The sequence below is a fragment of the Adiantum capillus-veneris genome, chromosome 25 (genome assembly GCF_014529385.1).
Source record: "Adiantum capillus-veneris isolate H3 chromosome 25, ASM1452938v2, whole genome shotgun sequence".
In the NCBI taxonomy this organism is placed as follows: Eukaryota; Viridiplantae; Streptophyta; class Polypodiopsida; order Polypodiales; family Pteridaceae; genus Adiantum; species Adiantum capillus-veneris.
This window is the reverse complement of record NC_140955.1, coordinates 51,712,279-51,719,926: the sequence shown is the minus strand read 5'-3', so window position 1 is coordinate 51,719,926 and position 7,648 is coordinate 51,712,279.

Below are 7,648 nucleotides of genomic sequence, written 5' to 3'. Positions count from 1 at the left end.
GCATACCTCGAATAGCACAACGCATAATCCAAGTTGAACACAAGCAGAGAGAGAAAGAGAGCGTGATAGAACAAGAGAGCACGTGCAGGCGAACCTCCTAGAGCGGAGTGCTACGTCTGGCACGGCGAGAGAGAAGAGAGGAGAGGGGAGAAGAAATAGACAGACACTGGGTGCAATCTCCCCCCGTGCAAGAGTGACCATTTCCCTCTTGCACGTATTTTATTTATAGATTCTTGAATGGTCAAAGTGAGTACAAACTGGCCGGCCGATCATAAATGGCCAAAGCTCATAAAGAGCACTTGAATAATAAAATGTACAATATATATTTTCATTCGCATAGGCCTAGCTCGGTCTAGTCTTTTCCACCTGTCAACTGCAATAAATCATAAAGTATCATTTCTATAACACGTGCATAGGTAGCACAACAACAAACTATAGATTCACGATTTTTAAACAATACCAAATGTAGATTCACCGATTTAGGCAGCACGTCTTATTGGTGTAGATCCGTCGATTTAAGCAACACCAATCACGAAATCATGCTGCAGTGGCTAGCCACTACTGTTCTCAATATGCTTTTGTTCCATGAATACAAAATGAAGGATATTTGGATTTGGATTTGGAATGGGTATGTGTTGGATTTGGATTTACATTTTGGATTTGGAATAGGATATATGATGATTTTCTCTTGCGACAATATTTTTGGAATTGAACTTGAGAGTAATGATAATTCATTTATTGAATAATGAGTGTGACCAAAGGACAAAGGTAACTTGCTCAATTGGAAGGATGATCCTCTTGTGAGCCAATGAGGCGTAACCTAAGCCAACGAGGCATAACCTAAGCGAACGAGCTCAGCTTGATGTGCACAATTTGCACTTCACATTGAAACGGAGCGTCAGGACATCGGCAAGGCCGGACTAGACAAGGGCAGGGCCGGGCTAGGCGGTGTGGAACGGGGAGTCCAACTAGGGCAAAGGGTCAGGGGCTTGCCTATATAATGGGTGGTTGGGTGGTGGACTCTCAGGCTCTAGCTTCCCTTGTCTTACACTGGTATCAAAGCTTGTGTCTATTTTGGGAAATGGGGAAGGGCGTGGAGCTTTCTAGCCACTCAAGGCTTGCATGTCGGGGTCTTACACAGTGGGGATCACCCCTTAGCAGACGAAGAGGCAGTCCGTGGGCATGCAACCTTGGCAAGGGAGGACCGTCGGGTGCAGGAGCACCAAAACGCAGGCGCTAGGGCTCGTTAGGGGCGCAAGGCCGTCCTGGAAGTTTTACGACACAGGGCCGAAGCCCCTCGGGCTTCGCATCGTCCGCCCCAGGCTCTCAAAGCCTCTGTGCGCTGTCCATTGGGCGCCATAGCCGACTGTGAGTTCCTTTTTCCCACTGGAAGGGCGCCCACCCCCTTAGGGGTAGTGGCCATACACAATAATTTTAAGCTTAAGGGGTGGTACCCACAGTGGGTACCCCCCCCCCCCCCCCCCCCCCCCCCCCCCCCCCCCTACTCCACTACGTTCGAGTACGGCAAGGCCGGGCTAGGCGGCATCAACGAATCCGGCACGCATTCCGACAACAATTTCCTGCGTATTACGCGAAAACTCAGAAATTTCAAGACAACCAATTTGGCGAAGTTGTAGTACAAGTTTTTGTTGGCTCAATTAATGCTTTCAAGCCTAATTGATTCGACTATCAAGAGCTAGTGGAATTCCATATACGGTGGACAATTCAAATCATTTTCCACCGGACTACTCTCGATTTTGACGGAGTTAGCAAGGCTGCTATACTTTACGAGTGCTCTCAATACCAGGTATTTTTTCTGAGTACTTCTTTCACCGCACTGTGTAGCCATGGATTTGGATATCAATATGACATTCAATTTTGAGCAAAGTACTCCTGATCCTACCAATGATGGCCCGCGGCCGGGTCCTCTCAAGAAGAGTACTCGCGACGCTACGGCATGAGAAGATACTAACGAATTGCTTGATATTCAAGAATTTCGTGCACTTCAAACATGCATGATAGTCATGGATGAAAAATTTAAAGCTTTAAATGAAAATGTTACTAAACTATCCACATTAGTAATTCAATTAATGCATCAGCAGTCTAAGAGTCCTGCTGACACGCACATGCATGAGCACGTTGCCACACAAGGGCAGGGCAATTCTAATCTAGGGCAAGACCCAAATGCTGATACATTGCATACTCTCACTGCCAAAGAGGTGGATGAATTGTTAAAGAACACTAAACCACCAATTTTTAAGGAAGAAGACCGAGATCGCAATAAGGATGCAGTGAATATCTTTCTCAGCAAGTGGGATGGAATTCACGCCTTCCGGCGCACTCCGGATGCAGTCAGAGTTCTGCAAACGAGCTTAACTCTGGAAGGTAGGGCCTACAAATGGTGGATGTCTCTCAAGGAGAAGAACATCATACCGCAGAGTTTGGCACCTGTTGAAGCAATGTTTAGCAAGGAATTTTTGCCTACAAATGAGGCCGATCGGAATTGGACGGCTTGGGACACATGTTCCATGCGCCAATAACCCATCACTCCTTGAATATATCTCTCACTATCGGGACGTTATCCTCAAGTTGGAAGGCTTGGATACCTTTCAACAAGTACGTGGGTTCATACGAGGTTTGACACCCGAGCTTAAGAAGTATGTCAAGACCCAAGACCCTAAAACACTTGAGGAAGCCATAGTGAAAGCACATATTCATGATGATCTTGATGAGAAGAAAACACATAATATTCACGTGCTTGCTAGTATACATGGTAATACACGCACTCAGTATGGGCACGATAAAAGAAAATTTCTAGTTGCTAATTCAGATGCATCTAAAAAACCCAAGGGGTCCAGGGGTCCTCTTTCTCCTGAGGATTTTGATAAAGCCAAGAAAGAAAAGTTATGTTTTCAATGTTTAGGAAGGGGTCATGGCAAAAAGGATTGTTCCAAGGGGAAATCTGTTGCTCAGGGACAGGAGAAAGCAGTGCACACGGTGCAACTGCTGCCTCTTGAGTCTTCCTCAAGATTCTCTACAGTGGAAGTAACACACACTGAGGTGGTGCATGAATGCTGTCTCACAGATTCCATGTGGCAACCAACCTTTGGACCACATGAGTTAGTACGTATGCATGGATATTTGCAAGGGCACAAGGTGCGCATCTTGGTAGATGACGGTGCTACTCACAATTTCATCAATTACGGATTGGTGAAAAAACTCAAACTGCCTCAAACTCCGAGGTAGCAATGATGAATGGACATGATACTGAAATATGGGATACTCAATGCCGAGCTGTTCCATTGGAGGTACGAGGGTACTCTACCTGTTTGGATTTTCAGGTTATGAACATGGAAAGGGCTGATGTGGTTCTTGGTAGGGAGTGATTGCATAGCCTAGGACCATCACTGAAGCGTAGCTATGAGCACAACAGCTTGATGTTTGAATCCCATGGCGCACATGTGTTGTTGTTAGGAGAAAAAGATATACCTTCATCACCACTGATTTGTACCGCTGAGCTTATGCAACTCGTTTTTGATAATGAAATAGATCAGGTTTTCTTGTGTACTCACTGTCTCATTTTCTTTCTAACATTGAGTCTATTGAACATTCCTCAACGCCGCATGCTTCTCTCTCCTCTATTCCACCAGTTGCTAATTTTAAACAAGAAAATGTTGCTAGTTAATTACAAAAATTATTAAAGGAATTTCAAGATGTATTTCCTAACGATTTGCCATCAAGACTACCGCCGACACGATCAATACAACATAGCATTGACGTGGCTGCAAGCTATAAACTTGTTAGTAAACCACCTTACCGTATGAGTTATTCAGAGGCTGCTGAGGTGGAACGTCAGCTTGCTGACTACCTTAGCAGAGGGTTTATATAACCCAGTTCTTCACCATGGGTTTCGCCTATCCTCTTAGTGAAGAAAAAGGACGGCAGTATGCGCATGTGCGTAGACTACCAGGGCTTAAATGCGATTACAGTTAAGAACAAATACCATTGCCAAGAGTAGATGAGTTGTTTGATAAGCTCACTCATGCTCGCATTTTTACAAAAATAGACTTGCGGTTAGGATATCATCAAATTCATATTCGACTTGCCGATATACCTAAAACTGCATTCCGAACACGGTTTGGACACTACGAGTTTTTGGTAATGCCCTTTGGGTTAACCAATGCGCCCGCAACATTCATGACACTTATGGATAGTGTCTTGAAGCCATATTTGGGCAAATTTGTCATTGTTTTCCTCGATGACATCCTAGTCTATAGTGCTTCTGAAGAAGAACACTTACAACATCTCATGCAGGTGTTTGAGTTGTTACGCACAAACAAGTTATATGCCAAGGAATCTAAATGTGATTTTCTAAAAGATGAAATTCATTATTTAGGGCATGTTATTTCAGCTAACGGCCTATACATGGATCAATCCAAAGTGGATACCATCAAGAAATGGCCTCCTCCTGAAAATTTGGAAGAATTACATATATTTTTAGGATTTGCAAGTTTTTATCGAAGGTTCGTTAAAAACTATGCTCAAATTGTTGTTCGTATGACGTATCAACTAAAAGGAAAAGGTAAAGCTTTTTAGTGGGGATCTGCTCAACAGCACAGTTTCGATACGCTCAAGGATGCATTAGCTACAGCTCCTATACTAGCTATTGTAGATCTTTTGAAACCATTCGTTTTGGAAACGGATGCCACTGACCGTGCTATTGGAGCAGTCCTGTTTACAAGATGGACGACCGATTGCATTTGAAAGCAAGAAGCTTGATGCAGCTCAGTAGAACTATTCTGCTTACGAATGCGAACTCTATGCAATAGTGTCTTCCTTAAAAATATGGCGGCATTATATGTATGGTGCTCAGCTCGAGATTGTGTTTGACCATGAAAGCATCAAATGGTTTACACAACAAACGGATTTAAAGGGTCGAAAAGCCAGGTGGGCCGAGATCCTTCAGGAATATGACGCCAAGCTAAGGTATCCCAAAGGACGATACAGTGTAGTGGAAGATGCTCTAAGTCGAATGCCAGAGATCAATTCGCTCTTGTTCACAAAACTTCGTAGTGAATTTTTAGATACTCTCAAGGGCAAATATGAGCATGATGAAGCATATTCCAAAGTGTGGAGCCATGTTCAAAAGAGGGATCCTTCTCACTCCAATGACGGTGGTTTACAGTTAACCTCCACACCTAGTTCTCCTTTATCAAGTGATGAATTACAACGATGGAAGCATTTTACCATCAACAATGGGTACCTACTCCACAAGGGGAGAGTTTGTGTACCAACGGACACAGACATTTGGCTCCAAATTCTTTAGAATGTCATGATAGTCCAAGTGCAGGGCACCCGGGGATTAGAAAAACTTATGCTCTCGTACGAAGACAGTTTTACTGGCTAGGTCTACATGGGATTGTTCAAGCTTATGTCTTGCACTACCAAAAATGTCAAGTTAACAAGGCAGAGCGCCTGAAAGCAGGAGGACTCTTACATCCTTTGGAGATTCCCAATGGAAAATGGGAAAGCATCTCTATGGATTTTATTGTAGGCTTACCAACCACTGTACGAGGTCATGACTCAGTATGGGTGGTTGTAGACAGGTTGACTAAACTATGTAAGTTTATTTTGACCAAATCAACGGTTAAGACACCAGAACTAGCCAAGTTATTTGTGGACAATCTATACAAATTGTATGGTTTGCCAAGTAACATTGTTAGTGACCGTGATCCCAAGTTTAACAGCCACTTTTGGAGAGCTGTATTTAAACGATTGGGTACACAACTAAACCTCAGTACAGCTGATCATCCAGAAACGGATGGTCAAATGGAACGGGTTAACCAGGTGCTAGAGGATATGCTAAGAGCATACGTCAGCAAAAAACAGTTAGACTGGGAAGAATACTTACCTATTCTCGAGTTTGCCTACAACAATGCTAAGCATGTTACAACAGGTTTTAGTCCTTTCATGCTCATGTACGGGTTTCAACCTAGGTCACCAGTTACGGTGGGGTTGGCAACCGAAAAACTCCAACAGGTTAAGGATTTTCTCCAAGACCACATGGATATGTTGAAACTTGCTCATCAGAATGTCCAGCAAGCATAGGATCGGTATAAGAAGTACGCTGATGAGAAACGTCGGCAAGTTACCTTCGAAGAAGGGGAGGAAGTATTTTTACGTGTGCCAGAACATTCAGAAAGTCTGAAAACTGGGCCGACGCCTAAATTGTCTCCCTGATATTGTGGGCCTTTCAAAATACTCAAGTGAGTAGGTGATCGTGCCTACAAATTATTACTACCTTCACATTCTCGCATTCATCCGGTGTTTCATGTAAGCCGTTTACGTAAGCGGTTACATGGGGACGACAATGTCATTGACCAACATGTTTTGGTTGATTTCATTGAACCTCCTACCCTATCGCATGAACCTGAATGTGTTCTTGATTATCATGAGTTGCATACACGTTAACAAGCCTTAATCAAGTGGAAAGACCGACATGAAGAAGGTGCCACTTGGGAAAACATTAGTGTTCTTAAAAAGAAGTTCCCCACTTTTGTTTTCGAGGACGAAAACTCTTCTTAAGGGGGGAGTAATGTCAGGGCACCGGCAAGGTCGGACTAGACAAGGGCAGGGCTGGCTAGGCGGTGTGGAACGGGGAGTTCAACTAAGGAAAAGGGCTAGGGGCTTGCCTATATAATGGGTGGTTGGGTGGTGGACTCTCAGGCTCTAGCTTCCCTTGTCTTACACGGAGCCTGGTAGATGTGTTGAGGGGGGGCAGGGAGGTTGTTGCCCAAAATATGGTGGTTTCGAAAGTGCGCTCGTTGCGTTTGGCCCAATCAATCTACTCCATGTTGTAGGCTCGCTTCAACCCACCCTAGTGTGTAAACCTTAGAGGGCTCCCCCATAAACCCTCTAAATCACACTTTAAGAAAAGGGCCCTTTGAAATGTATAGGGCCTATAAAAATCCCTTTGTGTGCCCATAAACTCTTCAACAACAAGTTTCCAGTCGTTTGCACCGAGGAATTCGGAGTAATCTTTCTCTTTTTGACTTTGTTGACTTCCTACACCAAGTTATAAAAGTGTTTCTCAAGTGTAGGGGGTGGTTGAAGGACCCCCTACATTTTCAGTGAGACATTTTAGGTGAAGGGCCCTTCACTTTTGTGGAGGCCTATGAGGCACGGATTAATTTTTTCAAGGGCCCCCTAATAGCACCTTTATATTAGCTAGATACTTTTCAGATTCTTCCACCCACAATAATCGCAACAGTGCAGACAATCTACCTCGTGACAGGAAGCAAAACTACCATCACGTCGCAAGTATCGATCTCTGGCAGCCTCGACCATACCCAAGAAGCCTGGGCTAACCGTCCCACCACCCTTGGCTCGCTGATTGTTGCCTTACGTCCCCGACAAAAAAAAGGGCCAGCCTTCTCCTCTTGCGACAGCTACTGCTCTCTTCGGGCACGTCTTGGTCATAGCAGCATAGATGAAAAAAAGCTTAGTGCGCTCGTTCGCATACACCTGTGGCCTGCCCTGCTCCTCTACGCGCGTCTTTGCTACCGCCTCTTCACCTACTCTCCTGGCAGCCACCGGCTTCTGCAATTGGCAGCTATAACGGCTTCTGCAATTGGTAGCTATAATGGCA